General features: G+C 44.0%; 1 protein-coding gene across 5 annotated transcripts in view; it reads left to right on the forward strand.

Moving 5' to 3' along the window:
* C1QA (complement C1q A chain) overlaps positions 1-17,964 on the forward strand; it is a 431,051-nt gene that overhangs the window by 206,513 nt on the left and 206,574 nt on the right. The window contains exon 1 of one of the 5 annotated variants that reach the window (XM_050792686.1): positions 83-86. The exons of the other annotated variants lie outside the window; for them this stretch is intronic. The gene's annotated coding sequence lies outside the window, so the exon portion shown is untranslated. Of the gene's footprint in view, positions 1-82; positions 87-17,964 lie in introns of those variants that run through there. 5 annotated transcript variants of the gene reach the window in all.

Consider the following 17,964-nt stretch of genomic DNA (forward strand, 5'->3'; position numbering starts at 1 on the left):
TTTGGGGTCAGGAGTTCGAGACCAGCCTGGTCAACATGGTGAAACCCTGTCTGTACTAAAAATATAAAAATTAGCGGCGGGGGGGGGGGGTAGCTCACGCCTGTAATTCCAGCATTTTTTGAGGCCTAGGGAGGTAGATCATTTGAGTTTAGGAGTTTGAGACCAGCTTGGCCCAACATGGTGAAACTCCATCACTACTAAAAATACAAACATTAGCTGGGCGTGGTGGTGTGCACCTGTAATCCCAGCTACTCGGCAAGGCTGAGGCAGGAGAATTGCCTGAACCCAGGAGGCGGAGGTTGCAGTGAGCTAAGATTGCACCACTGCACACTCCAGCCTGGGCAGCAAAGCAAGACTCTGTCAAAATCAATCAATCAATCCATCAATCAATCAATCAATCAATCCCACTCTGGCATGGAGAACATCTGAGTTCTTTGAAGCACTCACAAGTGCATTCTCATTTGTAGCACTTCTCACAACAGTGACATAAGGTGGATATCACTCTCCACAGTCTATAGATGCAAAAACTGAGGATGGAAGAGACAAAGCCATTTGTCCAGAGCTCACCACAAGCTCTCGCCCTGAAGCCCAGGCCTTCGACTCCCAGTCATTGCTCTGGCACCTCTTTCCACAGGCTAAGATCCTACTGGCTCCATGGGGCCTCAGTGGGTCCAGCTGTGTCCAGAGGCCTCCCAGACACTGGCTCCAGGCCTCTCAATTTCTCTCCAGCCTCAAGAGGAGGTTCAGACATCGGGGGCGAGCTCAGCCAGAAGTGTGAGGAGACAGCGCCCTCCGGTGGCCTCTGCGCAGCAGCGAGGGAAGCCGAAGGAGGGGGTGGGGCATTTTGATGTCACAAGGGCTGCAGCCCAGAGGAGAGGGACAGAGATCAGGGGCACATTAGACTCCTGTCCTCACCGGTCCAGCCCCTTGATACCTCCAATACTCCTTCTGACCCAGGACTCTTAGAATCACATCATTCCAATCTGGAAAGAAACTGAAACGCCATCTAAATGAACGTTCTCTGCACACAGATTATTGAATCCAGGGTGGAGACAGATCATCCAAGGTCACGTGAGGAATCAGGGTGGAATGCAGTCAGAGCTCAGGTCCCCTACCTGCCCCTTCAGGCCCAGCAGGAAGTTCGGGGAGGTTGGATTCACCAGCCCTGCACCTCCCCGCTCCCCATTTTTCTCCTCTGCCTTCAGGGCTGCCAGGCACACTAGGTAGAGTGAGAGGGGCTGAGGCAGAAGAGTGATGGTAATGGGCTCTCCAACTCTTGATGGCTGTGTGACCTTGTGCAGGTTACTTAACCTCTCTGTGCCCCAGTTTCCCCCCCTGTGAAATGATATTGAATCCTCAATGCCACAGGACTAAATAATGCATAAATTTAAAAAGGCCTGGTACATAGTAAGCAACCCCTAAATGTGGTAGCCCCTGCTACTGCTTTTATTACTATTCGTTTGGTGCCTCTAATTAATTGGTTCGCTTCTGAGGGGCCACAAGCTCTCCCACGCACCTTTCTCCCCTCCCCTTCTCTCACTTCATTTCTTCTCACCAAACCCCAAAGTGGCAAATTAATCCCTAGTACCTGTATCTCTTGTCTGTCACATTCGAGGCTCTGCAAGATGGTGTGGCCTGGCCGGGGACTGGGGAGTCAGTGCCACACACATAGCCCCTCTGTGGGTCAGCCTGCCACTCTGGCCCAGGATAAGCTTAGCTAAGGCTGAGTCTCAGAGAATGGCTGAAACCCCAGAGGGTTTTTCTGGGGCCAAGAGCAGACCAGGTTGAAGGGCGTGGTCAGTACCTTCCTGGGATGATTCCAAGGGCCCAGCTCTAACAGCTGAACATCACCAGGCTCGAGTTTCAGGATGGGAACCTTGAAAACCCCTCCGCGATTTTCCTTTTCACACCAGTCTTGGGGCCAGGCAGATGTGGGTTCAAATCCTTGCTCTGCCACTCGTGAGTTCTGTGATCTTGGGAAGAGACTGAATGTCTCTGGACCTCAGTTTCCTCGTCTGTAAAGTGGGAGTGGTTAAAGGAGTGTATGAAACTGTTGGGTTTGGATTAAGGTGCCCAGCCCACTGCCTGGAATGCAGCACTCTGACTAGCTTATTGAACATCAAAATTAATTTACCACCTTTTCCCCCAGAATCCTGTTCTTCTTCTGGAATTCCCTGTCCTGGTGGGTGTCTATAATACTTACATCTAGGATGTCTATAATACTTACACATCCAAGGAGGGGTGGCCCATGTTCTCATACTTTCTATCAACTGTGTCATAGCTGTCTTGCATGGAGGTGAATCCATCACAGCTGCCTTGCATGGCCATTCCTCTCCATCTACTTTGGCCATGGCTCTTCTTCCAGGACAAGGTTATGGCAAATCCTTCATCACTGGTTTCCTCCTTCCAGCCTCCTTACTCCTGCTGGGGTGGTTACATCAGCCCCTCTCCACACCTCACTCTGAAACACATGTTCAGAGCACAAAGTCCAAACTGCTCAACAAAGCCAGGGCACCGAGGTCCCCCATGATCTGGGCCCCTCACTCCCACCTCCCCAGCATCATCTGCTCCCATCCTGCCTCCCACACAAACCAACCCTCCCTCCCAAACTCCCAGTGTTCCCTGAAGATGAGGCTCCCTGCTGCTCTGTGCCTCTAAGCCTCTGCCCTCTGGCCCAACCACCCAGAACGCCCCTCTCTGACACCTCCTCTGCGAGCCCTCTGTGACTGCCCCCACCTCCCCAGTTCTTCTCACGTGGAGCCAAGCACTCTCTCCTTCAGGCCCCATCGACCTCTCTCAGACCCCCACGATGGCCCTTCCTACCTGTCTGCGGCAGGTTTACCTGACTAGGCAATCCAGGAGGGAGGCGAGAGCACTGGTTGAGAGCAATGCCTGTGGGGTCCTGTCTCCTGGGATTTACTGAGAGAACGTGTGGAGTCCTAGCACTGTGTCTGCTGCATATAGATGCTCAGTAAATGAAAGTGATTCTTTTTATTGCTATCTCCCCATGAGACTGCAAATTCCTAGAGCAAGACTCATGTCTTAATTATCTCTGCATCCCCAGCAACTAGCCCTGTGATCTGGCCCACAGTAGAAGTTTAACAGATGTTTTCACATGGATGAATGGATGGATGGATACATGGACGGATGGATGGATAAATAGATGGATGGTGTGGCTGAAAGAGGAGGAAGAAATATGTAAGAGCTCCATTCAGCTGGTAACTAGGCAGTGACAGAAACGTGCACGGCACTTTACAAAGCAATGTCAGCCAAGCCCAACCACGGAGACTGATTCTATTTTTATCGCTGTTTCATGGAGGGGAGGAACTGGCTCAGGGAGGTGAAGACACCTGCCAGAGTTCCATAGTGATGACATTGGTGACAGCCGATATTCAAAGTCACTTCTGTCTGGTTACAAACCCCATGCAATTTCCATTTATCCACGCTGCTTCCTAAAAGGAAGCAGTTGGAATAGCAGCCGCATCTGAAGGAAATATGAACTAGAATTTATGTCGAGATTGCTAAAGTTCCAGCCTGGCCAACACGATGAAATCCTGTCTCTATTAGAAATACAAAAATTAGCTGGGAATGATGGCGCTGCCTGTAATCTCAGGTACTCGAGAAGCTGAGGCAGGAAAATCGCTTGCACCAGGGAAGCAGAGGTTGCAGTGAGCCGAGATCTCACTATTGCACTCCAGCCTGAGGGACAGAGTGAGACTTTGTCTCAAAAAAAAAAAAAAAAAAAAAGGTTGCTAAAGTTACCAGCAGGTGCTTCACACTAAAGAGATGAGGAAACTGAGGCCCAAGGAATTTGGGGAAGGGCGGGTAGATCCAGAGCCCTTTACTGCTGCCTGAGCCATTCTGGTTCCCAAATGCTGGAAGTATCTACAGCACAGAAGGGCTGGCCTGGAGGTAGGGTTCTGGGTCTAAAAGTTAGAGGCAAACAGTGGAGGGAGGAAGGTATTGGTGTCTCTGGGTCATTGGTCAGAGCTGGGGTCTTAGGTGCCCAGGAAGTATCACTGTTATGACTGTTATGAATGATAAACTGCATTATTAGAGATGCTATGTAACCATAAACTATAACATTACTTATGTTGTTAGGGCACTTCAGGGTGTCCAGAGCACTTTTGCATGTACCACCAATTTTCCCCCACAATTCCTTCAAAACGTGCAAAAAGCGGGGTATTATCACAATCTTACAAAGCAAGTGGCTGCAGAGGAGTCACGTGGATTCTCCCAAGGGCATAAACTTGGCAAATAGTTTCCCTAGTCTCAACATAAACGTTTCTGATTCCTGGTTCGGTGCTGTTTCTCACATACCTGCAGCCTTCCCGAGCCCCTGGTGTGTTACAGTTGCTGTTTAGTAAGCCGATGTGAGCATCGATGGAAAGCAAGAGAAAACAGAGATGGGTGGGAAAGAGGAAGCTGAACAACGGCTGGGAAATGGGGAAGGAAGCTCTGGGGAGCCCAGCAAGGGGACTGGCAATCCAGGCTTCTTTGGGCCCCTCCTCAGGTCCCAGTCTTTGCTGGAGCCACACATACAGCTGGCAGCCTGATGCTGGCACGAGATGGCGCCCTTGGATGGGGAAAGGACTGGAGTGAGCCTGGACAGGCTGGTGATTAGCTGTGAGCACTGCTGACTGGGCTGTCTGCAGTTTCCACACTACCCCTGGGCAGTGGGCACATCAGCTTCTGCTTCAAAAAGGCCCTTTCAAGACTCCTCTACTGAAATCCTAGACCTGTTCACTCAAATGCACAGTTGCAGGATGAATCAGGGGTGTTCACAGTTATCCCCAGCCAGGTGAGTCCAAACAGGTGGATACAGAATTTTTTTTTAGACGGTGTATCGCTCTGTCACCAGGCTGGAGTGCAGTGGCGAGATCTTGGCTCATTGCAACCTCCGCTTCCCAGGTTCAAGCACCTGCCTCAGCCTCCCAAGTAGCTGGGACTACAAGCGTGCGCCACCGCACCCAGCTAATTTTTGTATTTTTAGACAGAGTTTCACCATGTTGGCCAGAACGGTCTCGATCTCTTGACCTTGGGATCCACCCACCTCAGCCTCCCAAGTACTGGGAGCCACTGCACCCGGATTGAATGCAGATTTTACCCACAGTCCAGGCCTCCCAACTGAGTCCCACGAAATCAAAGTGTTGGGTTTCAGCAGAGAACTTCCTAAAGTGTATTGATCCCTTCCAATGGGACAGGCATCACACTAAGTGCTTTCTCTGCCTGTAAGGCTGTCAGATAAAATATAGGATGCCCAGTTACATTGGAACTACAGACCAACACGGAATAATTTACTAGCATGAGTGTGTCTCAAATATTGCATAGGACATACTTACACTAAAAAGTTATTCCTTGATCTGGAATTCAAGGTTAACTGAACACCCTGTATTTCTATTTGCTAAATCTGGCAACTCTATCTGTATTATTTCATCTTCACAGTCATAGAGGGAGAAGATCCCATCTCCACTTTACAGGCATTGTAACTGAAGTTCCAAGAGGTAAAGGAATTGGCTTGTGTTTCACACGTGGGTGAGTGGTGGGGCTGCGATGCCAATCCAGGCCTGCCCATTTCCCCAGTCTGCACCCTCACTGATTTCCTCTCTAACCAACACAAGGGGCAGAGGAAAAAAAATGCTGAATGCCTCTGGCCTTTCAGGGAGATGGTCAGCTAAAAATGGGCTCTGAGGGCATCAGATGTAAATATCTTCAATGTGAGAATAATAAAGGTTCTATTGTAAAACAGGAATGAGTCTTATACATCATCCAACCAAGAGACTTTGGGGTTAACAGGTGGGCTCTGGAAACAGGTTGTTGAGTAAAAGCCTCAACTCCATCCATTACTAGCTGTGTGACTTTGGGCAAGTTAATCGACCTTTCTGTGCCTCAGTTGCCCTATTAAGAATATGGGGATAATAACAACACCCGTGTCATAAGGTTGTTGTAAGGATTAAATGAAGTATACATGGAAAATATTTAGAATGGTGCCTGGCACTTGTAAGCATCCCAAATTATGTATTCTAGCTCATGTCTGTAGACCAACTGCTTCGCTCCATGAAGGAGAATGCTGACGCCCAGAAGCCTCATTCAGGGCCACACAGCAATCGGGTGGCTGAGCAGAGTCTCAGTGCCAGGTCTCCAGGCTGATGTCTGTGATGCCGTCTTAAAAGAAGAGAAAGAAATCGGCATCAGATGGCAGCAGGCACCCGGTTCCTGGTGTTCCTATCCTGATTTGTCTCACGCCTTTCAGTACAAAGGAATCCTACCACTTCTAAGGTCACTAGCAGAATTTAAATCCTCCAGTTCTTTTGCATCAGTACAACGTTGTACATTTATTTCACTCCCTCCACAAACCATTATGGGGGCTAGCCACATGCCAAGCACTGTGTTAGGCATACAGGATATAAAGAAGCTTGGCACACGGCCCCTGTCTCCGCCCTGTTGAGAGAGGGAGAAAAGCAAGTAGATACCAAAAGATAGGCTGGGTGAGGTGGCTCACACCTGTAATCCCAGCACTTTGGGAGGCCCAGGTAGGAGAATCACTTGAGGTCAGGAGTTCAAGACCAACCTGGCCAACATGATGAAACCCCATCTAGACTAAAAATACAAAAAAAAAAAAAAAAAAAAAAAAAAATTAACTGGGAGTGATGGCACACGCCTGTAATCCCAGCTACTTGGGAGGTTGAGGCTAGAGAACCGCTTGAACCTAGGAGGCGGAGCTTGCAGTGAACTGAGATTGCACCACTGCACTCCAGCCTCGGCGACTGAGCAAGACTCTGTCTCAAAAAAAAAAAGATGGCTGGGCAGAGTGACTCACACCTGTAATCCCAGCATTTTGGGAGACGGAGGCAGGTGGATCACTTGAGGTCAGGAATTCAAAACCAGCCTGACCAACATGGTGAAACCCCATCTCTACTAAACACACACACACACACACACATACACACGCACAAAATTAGCTGGGCATAGTGGTGCACACCTGTAATCCCAGCTACTCATGAAGCTGAGACAGAAGAATTACTTGAACCTAGGAGACGGAGGTTGCAGTGAGCCGAGATTGCACCATTGCACTCCAGCCTGAGTAACAAGAGCAAAACTCCATCTCAAAAAAATTTAAAAAGATACCAAAAGATAGCATGATTAGCACCAGGAGTAGGGAGCCCAGGGCCTGTGGGAGCCAGAAGACGGAGAGCTGGCAGAAGTAGGAATGATGGAGAGACACTGCTGGGGGAAGTGATCTCATTGCTCTGAGCCCATCAGGACAAAGAGGGTCGGCCAGGGAAGAAAGGGGCAGGAAAGGCCTTCCAGGCTGAAAGAACAGCATGTGCTGAAGCCTAGAGGCCAGACAAGAAAGGACAGAGCATCCTCTGCTGGGCCCATGACAAGGAGACCAGGGTTCTATCCTAGTGAACCAAATGCTCCCCAAGATGCCCTTGACCTGTGCAGGGAAGCAAGCCCCCTCCAGTGTGATGGCTGCCTCCATGGTTAAGACGCAGTTGAGAGAAAGAAGCTCTTTTGTCATAAAGAAACCACTGCTCACCAAAACTGCCAAGCAGGACTCAAATCAATGGCACACAAAGAAAGATTCTGTCTTAGAGACTGGCTTGGGTTTGGGCTCTATGCTGTTGTGGATATGAATTCATTCACCGTTGGAGAACTGAACCTGGAATGGGACTTGGAAGCATCACTCTGCACCCTGAAAGTCACTAGAATACAAGCTGGTGTGCTGGCTGAAGGTAGATCTTTGGCAAATCTCCACCTGTTTCATCTTGGTATTCTTGATGTGAAGAATTCTAATTGCTACCAGGCCAGAGAGGAAGGCAGCTGTGCCCTTTGAAATCTGTGGGGCTATGGCTCCTGGGTTGGAGAGTTTTGTCCAAACAGCTTTGTGCTTGCTTGGATTTTCCTCTGAAGGTTCTTACCACCAAGGTCACTGGCAGTACTGCATCTCTGGGAGGCCAGGGGCATTTGCTGGTTATTGGATGATATTTCTTCCAGGGTCCTAAGGGAGCCTCAATTGTGCAAATGCCAGAAAGTCTGAAATGCCTGCTTGCTGAAACCATTGATATAATCTATGCCCAGTAGCCCCTCCCACCCCTGCCTCAGCAGGTGCTTCCCCATTCTTCGATGGGGAGCCATTTCCCCCACTCTTTGCTTTCTAGGAAAAGATGGAGGTGAATTGAAAGGGGTCATGGGCCCTTAGTCCATGTCTTCTGGAGTCCCCAGGTATATTAGTCTGTTCTCATGCTGCCAATAAAGACATACCCAAGACTGGGTAATTTATAAAGGAAAGAGATTTAATGCACTCACAGTTCCACATGGCTGGGGAGGCCTCACAATCATGGAGGAAGGCAAAGGAGAAGCCAAGTTACATCTTACATGGCAGCAGGCAAGAGTGCATGTGCAGGGGAACTGCCCTTTATAAAACCATCAGATCTTGTGAGACTTACTCACCATCACTAGAACAGTATGGGGGAAACTGCCCCCATGATTCAATTATCTCCACCTTGACCCGCCCTTGACACGATGGGATTATCGCAATTCAGAGTGAGATTTGGGTGGGGACACAGAACCAAATCATATCACCAGGCAATCCCAACATCATTCTCATGGGCTTCAGGTTTCATCTCTGGCTACAAGCAGATCACAGCCACAGACTGTCAATGGGACCCCAAGAGCCCAGCTGTCCAAGTCAAAACTATGGAGACCATCTTGGACTCCTGCCCCACCCCCGGTCACCAAGTCCTGGATCTATTGCCCTCCCAAGCCTCTGTTGGCCACTTATTGACCATGAGTAAGTTTCTTAACCTCTCCAACCTTCCATTTCCTTGTCTCTAAAATGAGTAAAATGAGCAAAAAGTATTAAAGTGTCTCCAGAATGCTTTCTCATGAAGGAATCATTCTGACTATGTCATGGAAAAGGTGACAGTATATAAACACATTTGGTATCACACACAAATATGTTTTAAATCCCTCATGGGAGGGCACGGTGGCTCATACCTGTAATTCCAGCACTTTAGGAGGCCAAGGTGGGTGGATCACCTGAGATCAGGAGTTTGAGACCAGCCTGGCCAACATTGTGAAACCCTGTCTCTTCTAAAAATTACAAAAATTAGCCAGCCATGGCAGCAGGCACCTGTAATCCCAGCTACTCGGGAGGCTGAAGCACAAGAATCACTTGAACCCGGGAGGTGGTGGTTGCAGTGAGCAGAGATCGCAACACTACACTCCAGCTTGGGCAATGGAGTGAGACTCCGTCTCAAAAAAATAAAAAAAAAAAAAGAGAAAAAGAAATAAAAGCCCTCATGACTGTGCACACCTGCATTTCTTCTGGATAAAAGCCTTGAGTGAGAAAATCGTCACTAAACAAATCTGTGAAGTTGAAGGCAAAGGTGTGTTTGAGGTGCAGAGCATCAAATGTGCCTGGGGAGCAGGTGGAGTGGGGTGAAGGGTCTCTGCAGGGGGCCTGCACCTGTTCACATGGCAGTGCCCTATATTCCTCTCTAGAAGCCTCTATCCAGTTTTGACAAGTCACGGGCTGAATTCTAAGAGATAATCCTGTTGTTTTATTTATTGCCAATAAACTGCATGCTTATAGGAAAGCATTTTGAGACACTCTAATAGCAACTTTATAGGATTGCTGTGAGGTTTGAAAAAGATAATGAATGGAATGAGATTGCCTCTGTGCTTGTTTGGCACAGAGAAAACTTATTAATAAGTATGTGCTGATTTTAGAAACGTGAGGTCACCCTCGTTGTTGACAGCAAAAGCTAAAATTATGAAGCACGGCTTGTCTCATTTGTCCCAGAATCCCCCAGCACCTAGTACAATGTTGGCACATACCAGAAATTCAATAAATATTAGATGACTAAATATATAAACAGGGTGGGAAATTAACACTGAAAGGGGAAAATGTCTTTTGGGTTACTTCTTAGAATGATGCTAACCTGAATAGGTGTATAATGAAGAGGTTTTCACAAAACTCTTCAAACAATGCATGATTTGTGCAGTCAATAGATATTTAGTGGGCTGGGTGCAGTGGCTCATGCCTGTAATCCCAGCACTTTGGGAGGCCAAGGTGGGAGGATCATCTGAGGTCGGGAGATCTGGACCAGCCTGGCCAATATGATGAAACCCGTCTCTACTAAAAATACAAAAATTAGCTGGGCCTGGTGGTGCAAGCCTGTAATCCCAGATACTCGGGAGGCTGAGGCAGAAGAATCACTTGACCTCAGGAGGCAGAGGTTGCAGTGAACCGAGATCGCGAGATCGCGCCACTTCACTCCAGCCTGGGCAACAGAGGGGGATTTTGTTTCAAACAAACAAACAAACAAACGAAAAGATATTTAGTGAGCACGTTCTCAGTTCCAGGCACTGTTCCCGACATGGGGATAGAACGGTCAACAAAGTAGACAAGGTCTGGTCTCATGCAGCTCGCCCAGCGGTGTAGGGAGACAGATAATAAACGAATAAACATATAATATCATATAAGAAGTGCCATGAAGAAAGATAAAGCAAGGTAAAGGGGCAAAGGGGGCATGGATATGCTATTATAAATAGTGAAAAGCCTCTCTAAAAGATGACATTTGAGCGGAGACATGAAGGAAGCCATGTGGATATCTGAGGGAAGAGATTTCCACACTTGGAAACAGTTGAAAAGAAAACCAATGCATTTCATCCGGTACGAGGCCTCATTTTCAATCGACTGAAACAAAATATTCTTTGTAGCATAGCACCTGAGAGTTGAACAGAAATATACTCAACATGAAAGGCAAACCTTTAGTTAATCTGTTTTCGTTGTTATTGAAATCTTAAGTACCTCCTTTATCGCAGATGGCTCAAAACCTGCAGGGAAGGAGATGCTTTAGAAACATAATTCCAAATGAAAAAAAACGACAACCACCACCACCCAGCGATGATAATGGCCTCACAAGAAATAACTTGAAATTGTATGTGCGATGCTTGATGAGATTAAGCCATTGGAGGCAAATGATGGAAGCCCCGAAGAGGAAAATATTCTTATAAATCATTACACAACTCCTGTGCTGTAGCACGTAAGACTCAGCGATACTCAGTTTGGGGAGTAGTCATTCATTCACTCTTGAAATATTTTCAAGCACCCCATTATTTGTAAAGCTGGGTGCTTTGTGACTTGAATGAGATGAATTCAGTCTGAGGTCAATTAAACTCAGATCTACCCTTAAGAAGCTTCAATCTGGCCACAGGTTTATTACTTACTTTTTTCATTTCATTTCGTTTCAGTTCATTTTTTGACATGGACTCTCGTTCTGTCACTCAAGCTGGAATGCAGTGGCGTGATCTTGGCTCACTGCAACCTCTGCCTCCCAGGTTCAAGCAATTCTTCTGCCTCAGCCTCCCAAGTAGCTGGGACTACAGGCGTGTGCCACCATGCCTGGCTAATTTCTGTATTTTTAGTAGAGATGGGTTTCATCATACTGGCCAGGAGGCTTTCGAACTCCTGAGCTCATGATCGCCCAGCCTCGGCCTCCCAAAGTGCTGGGATTACAAGTGTGAGCCACTGCGCCTGGCCTATTTTATTTTTAAATTTAATCTTTTTTCTTTTTATCTTCTATATCCAGTCCCATTCTCCTTGCCTCATAGACACTGTCCCAAGGTTCTCTGTCCATTTTATTTACATTTATAAATGTATTTGCATTTTAAATGCATACATGTGCATTTATATAAACAACGTATGGCATTGTTATATGTGTATGTTTAATGTATATAGTGATACATGGCTAATGGCTCATTCTGCTTCTTTGACATCTATTGATCTTGATTAATATAGATGTAGAATTTTTTTACTGTTGTATTATATTCCATCATTTATACATATTATATTTAATAATTATTTATTGAAGAACATCTAAATTACTTCCAATTGTGTCATTATTTACTGTACCATGCTACAGTAAACATCCCTGAATATATCTCTTTGTGTACTTAAGCAAGAATTTCTCTGGGGTTTATATACAGGACAGGATTTACATTATAAAGTGATATGCACTTTGTCCGTATCACTAAATACCTCCAAGTTGCTCTCCAAAGTGGCTGCATGAATTTTTACTCCCAAGAAGGGAGGGAGGGAGGGTCACAAAGGTTGAAAAATGACCTATAGGATACTGTGTTCACAATCTGGGTGATGGGTTCACTAGAAGCCCAAACCCCAGCATTACCCAATATACCCATATAGCTAACCTGCACATGTACCCACTGAATCTATAGTTTTTAAAAAGTGAAAAAAATTTTTTTGCTCACCTCCGCAGTGCGTAAGGGTTGCATTTTCCCCAGATCCCCACATCTGTGGCTGTTTGATATTATCCTACATTTTATCATTGGATGTAAAGTAGCATCCATTTCTCACTTTATTTTGCATTTCTCTGATTATTAATAAGATGAAACATCTCTTCTGTTTATTAGCCATTCTGGTCTCCTCGTCTATGAATTGCTTGCTCATATCCTTTCCACATTTTTACATAGAGTTATCTCCCTCGATTTTTGGTTGTTTCTGATTTGCTGTTCATTTCAGATATTACTGTCAGTCATGTATATTGAAAATACATGCTCTCAGTCGAATTGGCATGGACTCCGTCTATGGCATTTCTTTGTTGCGTAGCTACTAGCGAGTTCCAACAACTTCCCTCCCTTTATTTCCTAGTTAAAACAAATACAAACTCTGATTTGTAACTGGATGCAAGGCTTCCTGGCATAAAGACTACATTTCCCAGTACACCTTGCAGATGTTGCCATGTGACTAGGTTCTGGCCAATAGGATATAAGAGAAGATACGTGGGAAATTTGTAGGCAATATTCTTGAAAAGAAAGAGCTCCCTTCTTTCTTCTTTCCAGTTTCTTCCTTCTTGTAGGTTGGAATATTGGATTGAGAGGTCAGAGCCATGTGCTGAGGTTGGGGAAACATCCCGGATGCCAGCCCTGGACTGCTGGTAAGCCTAAATCTAACTGATACAGGCAAAAGTCTTTCATTTTGAAATAGTCAAATCCAGCTATTTTCTTCTTTAAGGAATTCTTACTGATCGCAAAGTCACAAAGGCATTTGCCTACATTTGTTTCTTCTAATAGTTTTATAACTTTGCTTTTTCACATTAGGTCCTTAATCCAGCTGGAAGTAGGTTGACTTTCTTCCCCACCTTATCATCCAATTCTCCCATCAGCATTATTCAGTAATTCATTTTTCCTCCCTGAATTGTGATGCCACTCTTTATTATATCCCGGGTTCCCAGTACCACATTAAACAGTAGTGGTATTGGAAAGTATACTGGGCTGGTTTCCATATTCATGGGAAATCTATATTTTTTTCCCATTAAATATGATGTTTGCTGGCCAGACGCGGTTGCTCACGTCTATAATCCCAGCACTTTGGGAGGCCCAGGTGGGTGGATCTCCTGAGATTGGGAGTTCGAGACCAGTCTGACCAACATGGTGAAACCCCATCCCTATTAAAAATGCAAAAAATTAGCCAGGTGTGATGGTTCATGCCTGTAATCCCAGCTACTCGGAAAGCTGAGGCAGCAGAATCGCTTGAACCCTGGGAGGTGGAGGTTGCGGTGAGCTGAGATTGTGCCATTGCGCTCTAGCCTGGGCAACAAGAGTGAAACTCCGTCTCAAAAAAAAAAAGTATGATGTCTGCTGTAAGTTTTTGATAAAGTACTTTTATCTAAGTATCTTTTGTTTAAGAAAGCTACTATAATCACTAATAAGTGTTTTCTTGTATCTATTAAAATATTGTAATTTTTTTTTAACCTGAAACACCTCAATAGATTTATCTGACTCTAAATCATCTGTACATTCCTAAAATAAATGCTACTTTGGTTTTTTGAGTTGGGAATTTTGCATCTGTAATTATAAGTAAAACTGGCCTATAATAATTTTGTCTCATACTGTCCATATCTGGTTACAATGTCAAGGTTTAGGCCAGGTGTGGTAGCTCACACCTGTAATACCAGCACTTTGGGAGGCTGAGGGGGCAGGTCACTTGGGTTCAGGAGTTGGAGACCAGCTAAGGCAACATAGCAAGACCCTGTCTTTACAAAAAAATTTTAAAACTTAGCTGGGTGTGGTGGCACACACCTGTAGTTACAGCTACACAAGAGGCTGAGGTAGGAGGATTGCTTGAGCCTGGGAGGCCAAGGCTGCAGCAATCACAGCTCATTGCAGCCTCAACCTCCCTGGCTTAGTCAATCCTCACACCTCGGCCTCCCATGTGGCTGGAGCTACAGGTGCATGCCACCACACCCGACTAATTTTTTTTGTATTTTTTGTATAAACGGTGTCTCACTATGTTACCCAGGCTGGTCTTGAACTCTTAGGCTGAAGCAATTCTCCCATCCCAGCCTCCGTGGGTGGCTCACCTGGGCTATGAGCTACCACGCTCAGCCAGTTTTTCTTATTATATATTGTCCTTACCCCATGGGTTATTTAGAGATATAGTTTTTAGTTTTCAGATATATGAGCTTTTTTGTTATTAGTTCCCACTTTTATTGCATTTGATTTAGATAACTAGCCAATATGTTGCCAATTCTTAGTAATTTATTAATAATTCTTTTGTAGCTTAGCATATAATTCATTTGTACATGTTACATATGATTTTGAGAATAATTTGTATTCCGGGTTTGTGGATGAAGTTATATAAATATTAGCTTAAGCTCATTAATTGTTCAAATGTTCTATATCCTTGCTTTTGTTCTCTCTTCTTTATCAGTTTCTGAGAGGGTTATGTTTATATCTCCAACTGCCCTTGTAAATTCACCTGCTTTGCCTTGTAAAGACTTACAGTAAAGTCTTTCAGTAGATTGTAAAGTCTATCAGTAGATTAACATATGTATTTCTAAGTTATTAGAAGCATTTACATATAGTATACATATAGAATATATACTATATATTGACTATGTACAGTATATAGTATATATATTGTATATATACTATATATTGTATATATAGTGTGTGTATATATAATAATTGTTATATGTCCTCAGTGTAAATATCTTTTACCGGGTGTGGTGGCCCATATCGGTAATCCCCGCACTTTGGGAGGCCAAGGCGGGTGGATCACCTAAGGTCAGGAGTTCGAAACCAGCCTCACCAATATGGTGAAACCCCTCTACTAAAAGTACAAACACTAGCTGGGCATGGTGGCAGGCACCTGTAAGCCCAGCTACTCGGGAGGCTGAGTAAGGAGAATCGCTTCAACCTGGGAGGCAGAGGTTGCAGTGAGCCGAGATCGTGCCACTGCATTCCAGCCTGGGCAACAAGAGCAAAACTCCATCTCAAAAAAAAAACACAGATATTTTACTGATAAATGTGGCCCTTTTTCTTTGTATGGATGCTTTGTTGTCTTAGGTTTTTTAAAATTTATATTTAATGGTGTATATTTTTATCTTCTTATTTTTAATTTTTGGGTAAGTATTATATTTACATGATTCAAACTCAAAATAATATGAAATGGTATACAATGAAAAGTTTTGCTCCCACCTGGTTGCCATCTGCTCTGTGCCAGTTTTCAATTTCTTGCTTTTCAGCTCAAAAAAAAAATATTAACAGACATTTACGATTGCATAGTTCTGGAGTAAATTCACTCTTCTTTATGCTGCTTTGTGACTCTGGGGCTAGACTCTAAACACTTCTCCCATTTTGCAGATGGCAAAATGCTAGACTTTATGTAGAGGGTACTGAGGGAAACTGCAAGAGGAAGGGCTTCTCTTCAAGGTTCTGGGTGCTTTTCTTCTGGCTTGTATAGTGCAGCTACCAATGGATGGCTTCTCTGCAAAACGAGTGTAGGAAATATAGTGATATACACCCTCCAGCATCCTGTGGGCTATAGCCACACACTCCCCAATGAGGTCTGCATCTCAACCTTGGGGTGGGTTGGGGAAGGGACTCTGCTAACCTTGTCCCTTCCTCGGGTACACTCAGCCTTAGAGACAGCAGCTACTCCCAATATCTGCTCTGTCTGCGTTCTTTAGAGCTGCTCTATCTAACCTGGCGGCCACTTGCCAAATGTGTCACTTCTATTTAAATATAAGTTAACGTTCAGTAAAATTAAAAATTCAGTTTCTTAGTTGCACTAGCTCCATTTCAAGTGTTTCATAACCATATAGGTACATTGGATAGTGAAGTTATAGAACATGTCCTTCATTGCAGAAAGTCCTGTTGGAAAGTGTTGCTTTCGAGGTCTCTATTCAGATTCCCTTGTTCAGATTTCCCTGGTTTCTGTCTCCTGACTGATACATACTCCATTTTTCTTATATATTGTTCCAATGTTTTTAAACAAATACAAATGTATATTCTCATATCTGCCCCCCCCCATCACCACCATTAGCACAAAAATAGCAACTGTAATTTAAGTGCAGCAGTTTGACAAACTACTTCCAGCAAGACAATCCAGAGCCATTTCTGACCACATTCATTTGTTGAATGTATTGTCTAAGTGCTTTCATGCTACAATGGAAAAGCAAGTCACGTAGTTGCAACAGAGATTATATAGCAGGCAAAGTTGAAAATAGGTACTATCTAGCCCTTTACAGAAAAGGTTTGTTGATCCCTGTTCTATATCTTTGTAAAGTTAACCATGCAGTCAGCCTTCTGTATCCTTGGGTTCCACATCTATGGATTCAACCAACCTCGGATCGAAAATATTTGGGGAAAAAATACAAAAGAACAATACAATCGTAGAAAATAAGACAGCTAAAAATACATTATAACAACCATTCACCCAGCATTTACATTGTATGAGGTAGTATAAGTAATCTAGAGATGACTTAAAATATACAGGAGGATGTGTGTAGGTTATATGCAAATATTAAGCCATTATAGATATCAGGGACTTGAGCATCCATGGATTTTGATATGCAGGGGTGAGGGGGGTAGTCCTAGAACCAACCCCCCACAGATATGGAGTGATTCTATGTATTGAAGTTATTTCCTATAAAGATGTTTAGAGCTTCTTCACTTATTTAAAACTACATAATACAGCCTGGGTGACAGAGTGAGACTCTGTCTCAAAAAAAAAATAAATTAATTAATTAAACTGCGTAATATACCATTATATGGATGCATCACAATGTATTTAAGCTAGTTTTTTTTTTGTTTGAATTTTACTTTTCTCCTATTTCAGGAATCATTTCAGTGAATAACTTTGTATATACATTATTTTGTACACACACAGGCATGTATAAAATCCCAGAAGTGCAATTATTGGGTCACTGGGAAAATGCATTTTAAAATGTTGGTATTATTAATCTGCATAGGGATTGTAGATTGGAGTTCCATTTCAACCAGCAATGGATGGGAATGCCTGTTTACCATCACATTGCCAAACTTCCAGAATTTTTCCCAATGCATAGATGAAGAAAAGATATTTCAGGATAGTTTTCATTTGCATTAATAATACTATGAATTAATCGGGCAACTTTTTGAGTATTTATAAGTCATTTTTGTGCCTTTCGTGTGTATGAACTACTTCTTCGTGTCTCTGCTCATTTTTCTAAGATTTTGAAGATTTTTGGTCTTGTTCTTGTGAATTTCTAGAAGCTCTTCATATATTAGGAAAATGAATCCTTTGTCTGTAAGATGAGTTTCAAATGTATTTTCCCAGGTTGTTATTTGTGTTTAGACTTTATTTATGGATTTTATAAAATGTGATTGAATTTATCAGTCTTTTCTTCTATGGTTTTGGGAATTTCAGTCAATTAGGTCTTTGCCCCCTCAGGGTTATAAAGAAATTGCCCATTTTTTCGTAGTACTTTAATGTCTACACTTTCTTATCTTTAAGTCTTTGATCTTTTTATAGTTTATCCTAGCATAAGATGTGATCTATAGATAAAACTTCTTTTTCAAATTATTACCCAGTTATCCCCAACGTTTAATTATAAAGTTTATCTTTACTTCACATCTTCAGCATGAACTAAATTTCTGTATATATTT

This window comes from Macaca thibetana, chromosome 1 (assembly GCF_024542745.1).
Source record: "Macaca thibetana thibetana isolate TM-01 chromosome 1, ASM2454274v1, whole genome shotgun sequence".
NCBI classification, from domain to species: domain Eukaryota; kingdom Metazoa; phylum Chordata; class Mammalia; order Primates; family Cercopithecidae; genus Macaca; species Macaca thibetana.